A 12,725-nucleotide genomic window follows, 5' to 3' on the forward strand; every position below is an offset into this window, starting at 1 on the left:
TGCATTATATTGATACCAATTATTCATAATCGCCTCAGAACCCATTCGAAATCACCCACTCACAGGTGCGCTGGTTTTAATTGCACCGAAATCACGGCGCTAGAAAATCAGAAAATCAGAGCTACACAAATGGGCAACTGGCGCTAACAGCAGGACATTACAAAGCTGCAACGTTCGCCTGGCATGCGATGTGGCCAGGACCTTCTCCTCCTCCATCCGCCTGCAAATCCAACCCCGCTCACGTGAAGAATGCACTGTGGTCCGCATTTGCAATTCAAAAATTGCCTGGCACACACGCCGAACGCCAAAGGGTGGGCGCCCCTAAACGCTAGAAATGAAAACTGATGATTTTCACTTGATACCCGCAAACGAAGAAAAGTCATGGAAGAAAACACTGCTGCTCCACATGCAATCGCAGGTGCCCAAAGGCGATGGAAATGGCAATCCCTTTGAATTGCAATGGCAGTCAATTAAACCACAGAGAATTAACATGTCCGCCGTCGAATTAGAATAGGAAAATCCAGAGGCAGATAGTTGCAAATGGACTAGAAATTTAATTTGCAGGATATTCAAAAGTCGCCTTGGCAAAGTTTACTTTTTTGCGAGTCCAGTATGAATTGTTATCCGTTTCTTGGCGCGAATATGACGGCTTATACGATGGCTTTCCGGTGTGCTGTGGTCAACAAAGAAATATACGACGGGAAATCCCCATAAAGCTATGAGCAATAAAACCAAATGAAAAAGGAACTATTAGGTAGATGTTTATTAATTTGGGCGTACATAAAATGAGCTAAGTGAATAAATTAAATCACGATAGCTAAGCAACCACGATACTTATAAAATTTATATCAATTCTATTAATTTAATTGTATGTGGTATTCACAAAATTATTACAAAATTTAAATTAACAACATTTTGGCGGAAAAGTAACGTAACAGTGCTGTAGCGTAGCTGTAAATCAACAGTGACAGTGCTGCAAAATGTTTACAGCCTGAAAGTATGCAGTACTGTTATGCAAAATACCCGCCAAATTCGAATGCAGTGAAACCATCAATATTATCCTTTAGTCATTCTAGAGGCTCGCAAGGGATCCTTGCACGGATAAGTGTATTTCGAAGGACTTCCCATAAGGCCTCACTTGCATTCGCGCGTGCATGTGTGTGCGTGCATATGGGATTGTGAGTGTTCCCTGCGGAGTAATTTAAACGTAAAGGACACGTGACTCCATTTCCTGTATGTTTTTGGCATCTTTACGACTTTTTGTCTGTTGGTTGTCACATTTTTCTCGGTTTTTGTTGCTCCTGCGTGTTGACTTGGTTTCGTGTGCTGAGTTCTCTTTTTCCTAATGCCATTTTTGTTGCTCTTTCTTGGCTGCCGTCGCTAAAAAGAGACATTTTTTGCTGTTTTCGAAATTAAATCTAATTTGATGTGCAAATGTGTTGTGTTGGCACTGGCGCTTTGTTATTAGCCCCACTCCGGCACGTGTTGCCTTCCCGTCTTCTATTATTCCAACTTGTCCTTAACAACTTTGCAGCTACAGTGGACTCTCGAAAATCGCGACAGTACTAAAATTGAATTTAGTTGGGTATACTTCGAAAATTCTTATCACTTAATTAAACTTAAAAGTCGCTAGTATTTGAACTACTTTAATTAAATAATTAAATTAAATTAAATAATTTAATTTTATAAAAATCGATAGTTAAGAAACAATACCTTTCGAGTTACCATGGTGTCTTCTTTTGGCCCTTTGAATTAACAGTTAACGCGATAATGGCTTACATTTTCCCTTTACCCGCCCATTGCCCCGCCCCTTTTGTGGTTTCATTTTCATTGCAAGTTGCATTTTGTTTGTTTTTCGCTTACGCTTTATTTTCTTTCCCCCTGCGGCTCGGACATTGGCAGGAGCACAAGGACAACGCCAACGTGTGATAAGCCAAAGTGGCAAAATTGTTGTGGCTGCAGGGGAAAATCAGGGAAAGATCGAGGGAAACTGGCGATTGGCAGTTGCAATTAAGCGTTTGGCTTTAAATGTCATCGGTTGCAGAGAGTTTTTTGTAATTACTTTTCACTGGATTGCTAAGCTTATATGTACAATTTAAATGAAGGTATTATTGTACATTGATATTACATTAAGTACAAATTGTATATCTCCTCAAAGGATTAATTCAGATAAGTCCTGTTAATAGTTTGAAATCCCAAATAGCACACCGCTGTGGCAGAAATACCAGCAAACTCTTTAAAAAATATTCGCAGTGGTGTTCAAATTGTGGCTGCCAACCCAAATTCGATGGCCACGAGAAACTATGTTTTGCAATTTCATATTTTCCGATCGAATCCGATTTCGAATACCAGCTGGACAGAACTAATCACGGCTGTGGTTCCGCGTTCGTCCACAACCACTGGCAAGTCCAAAGCTGCCGTCGCCGAAATAGAAAGCCATATCTGTCCCGCAACGGCTGTCAAATTATGAAAATGGAATAGTTTCTGGTGTGGCTGACACTTTGAAAAGCAATCAGACCGCAGGACCCCAAACCCCAACCCCCTGCCCCCATTAAACCATCCAACGAAGCAACCGAGAATTTTGGTGTTGTGCTGCCCTAATTGCTCAATCAAAAAACGTATGCAATTCCACGGGGTAAATCAAGCTGACGCTAGAAAATGCATTTTCCAAGCCAAAAGAAACTAAATTTTATACTTAAACTTCGCCACAAAGACATGGCCCAAAGGTTGATGATTGGGCGAGGTGCGCGGAGGAGCGGAAGTGTTTGGCGGTTTTTCTGGGGGAAAACGAATGAAAGTGATTGCCACAAGCAACAGCCAAAGACAACAATGCCAAACTTTGGCTGTGCCAAGGAGTTTTCGCGAAACGCGAAAGTGGGGGAAAAACTGGCCAGGAAAATGGGGGAGGGCGTAGGACGCAGGACGCAGGAGGAGGAATTCTGGGTAGCGGAAACGGAAGCGCATTGAGCAAAGTTGCAGTTGTTGGCTTTTGTTTCGCCATCTCTCCAACCATCGCCAACGCCAGAGCAAAGCAATTTAAGTTAAACAAGCGCTCAACGTCCTCCCGCTTTTCCTTCGATGGGTTTTCCCCCAGCTTCAGTGTCCTTTTTCGCGCGTTGCGCACAATGTAAATGTCAAATATTTTTCAAAATCCTTCGCGGCGCTCGGATTTGTTGCGAACAATTTTCTAAAATTGTTTTTCCTGATTGACTTAAAGTTCTGCTGCTTTGCGCTACTGCCGAATTCTATGAACTGAGTTCTTGGCAATATTTCAAATGGCTTGAAATTGATTTCGGAGCGACACCTTCAAGCAAATGGAAATAAATTAGGAATAACGAATCATTAAAACACAATAGTGTTATATAAAGTTTAGGTTTTAGCTTGAGATGTGTCTAAAATAATTAGATTTCTGCAAGCAGCCAGTTCAACTCTCTAGTTATTGAATATTTAATTTCAATTTATGGCTAGGCAAGAGCCGCATACAAAGCCCAGTTTGCAGTTGGGCCCAAAGTTTTGTTCGATAATTGCGGCGGAAGCCCTATTTGGCTGGGTTTTCCTGCGCTTTCCTCAACGCGGCGGCGCTGGCTCGATAATTATTATGTAAATTGCTTAAAAATTCACCGCAGGTATGCCCAAAGGATTCACTTTGCCTCAGTTTCCCCGACTTTCTTCGACTTTCCGCCACCGTCCCTCCCTTGCGAGACGTCGTCTGGCAGCCGTTGCGCTGCATTAAGCTTGATTGCATTAAGTTTGCTTTCCCCCTCGCAAAGGTGCAGGATGGGGTTTTCCGGGGTCCCAGGAGGGTGGTATCCCTCCAGTTTCCGCCGAGGCGCTCTCACATTGCCCTTGCCCGATTTCATTGCGCTTTAATCTATGCACTTTGAATTTCTTAGCCTGCATTCCGTATTAGCCAAATTCTCGCATGCTTCGTTGCATGCCTCTCGCCTTCTCACGGCATCGGGATCGGGATCGGGGAAATACTTCATTGAACTATCGCCGCACAGTGGTTGCTTTCGATACTCAAGTGTATTTTCAAACTGGAAATTTTTAATTACAATTATAGATGGTTTTCGTACAGATTAGATTACCACTTCGACCTACTTGAACTATTATGTCACAATCAATTGACCCATTTTGGAGCCCACAGTGCACTGCCAAGAGCCTGTGAAAATTTTCCTTGTTGCGCTTGACAGGATATTGATGACCTGCACCTTCTGGGGATTACCCCGTTCCTCCAGCAGCACCATCGTCATTACTCCGTTAATCATTATGATCGAACTTGTCTGTCGTTGCGAAACCAATTTAATCTTCGGAGATTTTAACACATTCCACTCCACATGCACCAGTCACTTCCGCTTCATATTCGATTTCTTCCTGTTGAGCTTGATGTGATTACTATTGTTTTTGTTTGCTGCTAATAATTAATTTGTGTGCATTACAGCAACTTTGACTCGCATGGCAAATTGCCGCCATTTATTGAATTTGAATGAATTTTTTATGGGTGCAGGTGGGCAAGGAGCAGAGTTAACATTTGGAATTTCAGATTTTTGTGTTCATGTATTTACTTAATAAAAAAAAATTGAAGCTATGCAGTTTAAATGGCGAACATTGTATTGCCACATACCTAGAACCAGGATAATCCTTTTAGCTTTATAATTGCTATTTAATCACTTAAATGGATTTTCGCGGCCGTTGACTTCAGTCCTGGTGAGCTGCAATCCCGAGTATATTAGGCACTTTAATCCGCTGCTGTTTCCCTAGCCATGGCTATGCCTCAATCCGCAGTTGGTTTCAAGTGGCGCATCGCAGTTTATGCAAATGAGGCTGGGCCGCCGTCTGTCCGGCTGACAGGACCTCTATCTGCAGGACGTGAGTGTGTGCAGTGCGTCCTTGTCTTGGGCTAAATTGCCACCAGTCGGTGCGGCCACGCCCCTTTGGGCCAGCTCAGTGCGCCCTCGGTGGCCAGTGGGCAACTCTAATTATTTGTTAACATAACACGAGTGGCAATTTAAATGCAATTAGGTTCGGCCTGGGTTTCTGGGCTTCCCGCCCAGGACCTCGGATTGTGCTCATTAGAAGGACTTGGGTCCTTCGATTGAGTGGAGATTTCAATTGGCAATTCAAATCGTTTCCATTGGCAAGTTGGCAAGAAACTTAATGAGCATTTCGGATTTATTAAGGCTACTTCAATCGATATGGACCACATTATTGCTAATGTCTTTCGCATACATTTATTTAGTTCAACGAAATAAATTATGGATTCTTCCTGAAAACATAAACGTAAATCTTCAAACGTTGTCGATATTTTATTTTACTTGCACTGCAACCAATTAACTTTTATTTACATATATTCCATTTGCGAGCAACGAAGCGTGACTTCCAATTGACAATTTAATTACAATGCCAGTGAGTGACACTGAAAGCTAAAAATTATGTGCGCTCTCTGAAAAATCCTACACCTGAAGACAGAAGCCAGAAACCCCGGCCACAGGCACTTAATTTCACAACCGTTCTCGGAGCTCATCTCCATCTGAATCTGCATTGTTTTTTGGCCAGGCGAAATCTATTTAAAACCAGTTCCTCCTCACAAATGGCATTCGTCTCCGTCTCCGTATCCGACTTTTGGGTCCGAGAAGCCGACCAAATGCGATTACACGGGCCAGGACACAAAAGGCGGAGGAGCGGGTCAGGAGGACCAGAACTTGCCAGATGTCCTCCTGTTTCTGGCATTGTCCTGGAAGCTGAATGCACTGGCCAGAGATCAAGCTGCTAAGTCTCTGCCTGTTTGCTGCGTGTGTTTTACTCTGTATTACTCGGGTATCAGGTATTTGTTAGGGGGATTATAAAACACAGATTCGGACTGCAAGGTGTGGAATGAATGCTGACATAAGGATAATGCTGGAAATAATTGAAATTCACACATGGTCGGGGGGTATCCTTAGATTCGGCATTGCAAAATAATAGAAGTAGCATTTGGAGACCTATCACAATGAAATTTTAATTTTCGTTTTCATCTAGAAAATAGGGTATTTCGCAGCTTCAACTCTGAATGCATCTCAGCCAGAAGATACATCCAGCAACAATGAGAGATATAAGTAAGAAAAAAATGACGAAAGGAAAGTGGCAAATGGGAAAAGCATGAGTAAAGAGCACCCGGAGTGGACAAATGTGTGTCCTGCAACGAAATGCATGCAAATGAGCTGAATAATGAGCACTTCCTGCCTTTCCGACCTCTGACCTCTGGACAACCCTTTTGTGGCACTAATTTCCCGAACAGCCAGTCCAGTCGCTTGTTCCCTCCTCTGCCAGGTCCAAAGTGTCAGTAAGTCAACAAGAATGCACTCTGACACCGCCTGAAGGAGTTCAACGAGGGAAATCGGAAGGCTGTGGGACACACCATGCGCGCACTGAAAGAAACTGGGCCAAAGTTAAGTTTAAGTCAATTCTATACTATATTCCCACGATACTCTAGTTCCACTAGTAACTAAATCATATCCAAAATATATTTATTTATTTATATTTTGAGAAAAGTAAGGCAGTATTTTCTCTCAGTGATGCAATCTGTGCGATGCTCGCTTCTGTTGGCCAGTCGTAGTCCACTCGACACTTTGAATGTCATTAAGCTGTCCGTCCAATCTGGATGCCAGAACCCCTGTCGCTCCTCCGTGATCCTCCTGCTCGTCCCTACTGCTTCCTGCTCCTACCCACTCCACTTTCTCCCCACAGCACCTTGTCCTCCGTCCGGACACTTAGTCAATGTCTCACTAACAATCGTCAACAGGCTCAAGCAGCGTAGGGCAACAATCATGGCTGCTGTCCCAGTTTCTTTGCTCTTGTTGTCACCCTGGCCTCGTGGTGTCCAGAATCCTCCCGAAAGGACTTGGCTTTGTTTGCCAGCTGGTACGTTTGTATGTACTCGTATATGTTGAATGCATTTTGGGCCCAGAACGTTTGTCAATTTTCCGCTTGTCGACCCTCTGAATGGGTCTTTTTTGTCCGGGGCGAGACTCCTGTATTATTGCTGCATGCAAAACGCGTCCTGCGTGTTGTAATTGTCCTAAGACCGACACTGCCGGTCAAGTTTTTCGGGGCACAGATGCTCCAGGTGAAATATGTTCGGAAATACCTGTGAAACAGGTGAGGCCAATGACAAAAGCGAACAGCCAAAAAAGGTTTTGCCAACAAGTTAACTGGCAGCTGAATGGGAAAGTAACTGATATGTACTATGTATGTAAAACAGAGTTTAAATGATTTAATTTTTAAGGATTTTTAAAGGATCATAAGTGCTAATACTAATTTGAAGCCAAACTGCCTTCTAGCCAATAGCCCCGAAGTGTCAGATTTTCAAAGTGACCTCCGAAAAGTAGGAGCAATCCCTCGGCTCAGCCCAAAAACTTCATCCACGCTGGTGACTCTCCAACTCCGTCGCCATCTCCGCTGACATGGAATATCCCTAATCGCCGATGGCTGAGTGCAAAACGCAGCGCCCGAGGCGACAGGAGCATTTAGGGCTTATTAAATTGCCATTACCTAAGCCGGACATCATCATCATTTTCGCCCAGGGCCGCCCTGCATACGAAGGCTCGGCATTTGCCACTCAAGTGCGGGATTAGCGGCGATGATGACAACAGCTTGACAGCCAGCAGGTCCATTAGGGAGGCGGTGGGGGGCGTGGTCGCGGACCCAACGCCAGGGCATGGGCTTAAGGTAAAGGGGATTCAGGTGGGTCGAGGATGCCTGACGAGCTTAGGTGTCCAGCGAGCAGCGAGTACGCATACTCATACATCCATGGTGCCAAAAAGTAGCGGGATTCAATGCACCGAAAAAAATCTATGCATGGTAAAATATAAAGTTCAAAGATACCTCATTTTATATCTCATAGTTACTGAATCATATAATGCACCTTTAGCTTCGTACACATCCTTTAAAATAAAGTTATAAATTGATCAACGATATTAAATTCAAATATATATTTTTGTCTCGAGCTCTCTTACTTTGGTTCAGTGCTCTAAATAAATCCCCACAAGATATTTAACATTTAAATCGGCAGAAATTAACCGAGTCTGAAAGTGGGTGGAAAAGGTAGGTGGTGGATGTGGTGAGTGAGTGAGTGAAGTGAAGGAACTTGCCACCGAGTAAATGCCAAGTAATCCACAAAAGCCGAAACGACAGCCCCGAAACACAATGTGCAGTGAAAGTCGGGAGCTAGCGACAACAAAAGCCAGGACCCTTGAATGTCCACCGCCAGGACCCGGTCCCAGCTGCTCCAAATCCCGCAAAGAGTCCGAAATATATATGGACCAAAGGGTCCAAAGCCTTAATCTGCTTTAAATGGCAAAGAGATTTCTGCGTTCTCACCACCCGCCAACGGCCAACCCCCAATTCGCATTCATACGGCAAATATCAAGTGCATAATCATCGTCGTCATCGTCATCAAGGAGCAAAAGGACAGGACAGCTTGGAGCGGTTGGGCCAAGGACGAGGCCAAAACTGCATTAACTTGGCCCGTGCTTCGAAATCGAGCAGCCTCAAAACTAGAAAAATACACCTAGAAACTTCTTGGATAAACAAAATTAAGTAGCCAAATAGAACATTTAAAAATCTAACTAAATGTGGAATTATTAAATTATTCATTTGCTCATACTTTTAAAAGATAAGAAATAAATGCATTTTTAAAAGTACTCCCTTTCTTTAGATTTTCCCAGTGTATCAGTGTCCTTGGCTCGCAACACAACATCGTTATTATCGCATTGAGCGCTGTAAAGTACCGAATAATCTACAGGATAATGAGCATGAATGAACGAGAACGGTCTCCTTTTTAGTTTATTTACTTTTTTTAACTTTGCTTTGTTTTGAATGGGATGAACCGAATACCTTCTGAAGTGAATAGTGAATAAACTCGAGAGATGAGATGAGGAGGGCCACAGACTCTGCCCCCCAAGTGCACTCAACTATAGAAAGCCAAATCTGTGGAGAGCTCACTGAATGCTTGTTTATTACAAAAAATAATAATAAAATATATAATAATCAAGCAGCTCAGTCTGTTAAACGACCAGTTAAAAAGCACTTCAAGGACACACGAGAGGAAGGACATAAAAATGTATAATCTTCTGGTGGAAAAGGAGGTAGTACTATAAATGGTACACCAAATTGAGCAGCAAACTCAATTGAAATACACATGTTCCTCGCCTTACTTCAACTGTCCATGCTTTAATATTGAACTTGTTTTATGTGCGCACAACATTCAAGACCAGCTTTAGTTTCATTAAACAAAATTTACATTCATGGCCGTAAACAACATGATTTCACATGACTTACCTTCACTTGTGCCACTTAATGCCGAATGTTTTATGCCATTGAAAAGGGCACAGGAAAGTTGGGAGCCCATTTTGCCACTGCTTTATCTCCTTCGCTCGAGCATTTAAATTCATATTTCTCATATTTACATGGAATACTTATGGCGCAGGACGTAGGGACACCGAGGAAGCTGAATAGCTGAACTTTTTGCCATTTTGTCAACGTTTTGCAGGTCTTTTTTCATATTTATTTTACTGTTTCAAGTTTTTTGCTATTTATTTTTGTTAGAGCAGCAAACCAGAACGAGTAGTTCATTAGTTTTCAACTGTTTGGCTGCAGCAATTCCTATTTTGCAGCTGCATGTGGCCATCAAAGCATCGTTCCGGGCCATCAGCCAGGAGTTCTGTTCCTTTCAGGACCTGCTCCTTCTGCTCCTGCCGCTTCTCCTTTCCCTAGTCATTCACATTCCCATAACCATTTCCCAGGCGCCTTCACATTTTTCGTGGCACAGTAATGTGAACAGACTGCGGCTGCCGCACTGGCTTTTGTAATGAAAAGTTGAGGCAACTTGTTGTACGTATACGTCATGATTTGAACCCATTTCCCGTGCCCCTGCACTTTTTTAGTTTCACCCAGAATGTTGCAAACTGGATGCTGATACTGATATGGGATGCAAGTATTTTAAAGTTGAACCATTTCGTAAGTGAAACATTCCTCATTAATTAACAGACTTTCAGCCGCAACACTTGCCTGAAAAGCTATTTGTGGCGAATATCTCTGGAGTATGTGAAAGCCAAATCAAGTGACTTGCGCCGAAATGGAAAATGTCTTCATGCTAAACAGAATGCTTATAACATTCCATTTAATATGACATATAATTTACTGGCGCACCAACTTGCCTACGAAAATAAAATATCAAATGTGCGGTAGAGTGAGGCAAAGATACCATATCGCCGACTTCCTGAGTGATTTTTCTTGTTTGCTAATCATTTTCGTGTACTTCTTTGCTCAGCAAAAGGAAGTTACTTTGATGGCGCTATAGATATGTTAAGTACTTTGCAGCGGGGAAAAATTTGACTGACATACGCATTAAGTGTACAATATTAACAAATCAATAAGTGATGCGAATTTGACAACCGTTTTGGGAGATCTGGATCTGGGGAAGTGTTCATCGAGCTCACAGGCGTTTAAATACTGATGAGAAGTCACATCTTTAAGTAATCTCAACTCGGTGCACTAGAGTTTCTTTGCCAGTTCTTTCACTTTGCTTTCGATTGCAAAAGTTTTGCAGATGTTCGGTTCGCTTGTCTCTATGATAAAATTTCAGTAGGGTTTCGCGGATGTACAGCCAACTCACTAAAGCCAAAAGTTACGATGTGATTCGGATAGTTCGCAAGTCAGCAGGAAGTAAGTTAAACTTTAAGTGAGCCTCAGTTTTACAGACATTCAATATGGAATCATAAGTTCCCAGCTACCGCATTGCATCATTGGGCAAATTGCTGAAGCAACAGAGGCCACTAAAATTGGGGAAACTACTCCATGTGACACACGTTGCTGCTTTCTTCTCCAACAGTTGAGCACATCAATTTACTTTTATTTTCCTCTTGTTGGTGGCCACGTTTGGGGTTTTCGCCAAAAGGGTTGCTCCTGAAAAAAACACAAATATGTTGGTCAGTAAAAGTGGGTCGATGGGAATATGCCCTATATCTTTAAATTTATATGTTGCAAATTTATTCTGGTAGGAGTAATAAAACAGTAGAGTTAAAGAACTTCTCTGAACTCACAAACTTTAAAATTTAAAACATAAATAAAATAAAATAGTAAAATCTTCTAATGTGTGTTGCTATATACCCGACATTTTTCGATTGCTAGGTGCTACTACAAAGTAGGAAAACATTTCCCCCTCTTTTTTCCGATTCCCGCACATCGATAAACCCAAACCTTTGGTTGGCGATTCAATTCAATTGATTCAATTGGGTTTGGATTGTATCGGGCTTCGTTTTATGCTCGTTTTGGCCAACACATATTACGAGTTGGGTTTGAACCACATCCCCGGTGCGAGTGCCCCATTTATCTGTTGGCCAAATGGTTCATGTCTCTATTTTAAGTGTGTGTGTGTGCGACATTTTCCCGCACTGTAATGTTAGACGAGTGTAACCATTTTTTATTTTCCAGCATTTTTTTGGGTGCCCACTCTTACGAGCCGATAATGTTATTGGCGTAGGAATTTTATGAATTGACCATTTTCATTTGGCCGGGATATTCGATATTTTCGCTATGACTTGTGCAATTTGCATAAGAAATTGTGTCACGACTAGTTTCGCTACACTTCATTCCATTTCTTTTGTGCATATTTTAGCTGGGTTTTCAGCGGCCAAGTGGGTGAATTGGGTGGTGGAGTACGCTCTGGATCGACTGGCATTTTTGCTCTTTTCGGGCTTGGCCTTTTCTTGTCGCTTCATCGTCTCCTTTCCTCGGGATTCCTTTGTCTGCAGGACAAAATATTTTGCGATTTTGTGTATGGTTGCCACAGTGGCTTGGGAATAAATGTCCATGCCAGCGTGGTAGAAGGAAGGTATGTGGCTGGAATTTGATGTGTGTTTGATGTTTGATGGAGAACGGGGGAAAAGCCTTTAGTCAGGTGGATTTGAAATTTAAATATCTGAAAGTCCCGGCCTTGGAACTATCATTTGTTCTTAACTCATGTACCGATTCACTTAACAATTTGGGTTCTACAAGCCAGCCCATCAAATATGGCTGTGCAACAGAAGCAAAGTAGAATTTTTCTCACCACCAAGCCAACGGAAAACAGTCTTGATTGTTCTGCTTTCTCGCAAGTAAATAACAAGTCGAATGCAAAACTTTTCCCAGTACTTAACACTGTGCAACCACAGTGCCTCAGTGCAGAATGCAGGCCTCACGTGTGGGTGTGTACTTCTGTGAGTGACTGTCAGCATCGTCTGCACTTTGACACTCGCACAGAGTTGCATTCCAGCCATTGAGCTATTTTGCTCGAGTGGCAACCGAAAGTTTCGAGCCAAAAAAATAAAAACTTTCCTCCCTCCTCGAAGAGGAAAACTTTTGCGGACGGCGAGAAGTTTTTCCCCTGTTTGGTGGTGTGCTGCTTCGGATTAATATTTTCTTTGCCTGTCTTCCGTTTCCATTTTTAGTGCATTCCTCGGCGTTTTGTGTCTTTTTGTCTTGTTACTTATTTGTTGTTAGTCCTTCGTACTTGAAATGCAATTTCTAAGAAAAATCCCTCTCAAGAGTATCAAAATACACAGCGGCATTCTTCAGTTTTTTTTTTCTTTTTAGTTCAGTTCAGTTCAGATTTGGCTTACAAAAACACGCAGTGTTGAGTCGTTTACCCATATTTGAGTTCTTTAGATATTTTTTAAGCCCAAAAGGCGCAAAAGCCCCTGCAAGTA

This window comes from Drosophila yakuba, chromosome 2L (assembly GCF_016746365.2).
Source record: "Drosophila yakuba strain Tai18E2 chromosome 2L, Prin_Dyak_Tai18E2_2.1, whole genome shotgun sequence".
Lineage (NCBI taxonomy): Eukaryota > Metazoa > Arthropoda > Insecta > Diptera > Drosophilidae > Drosophila > Drosophila yakuba.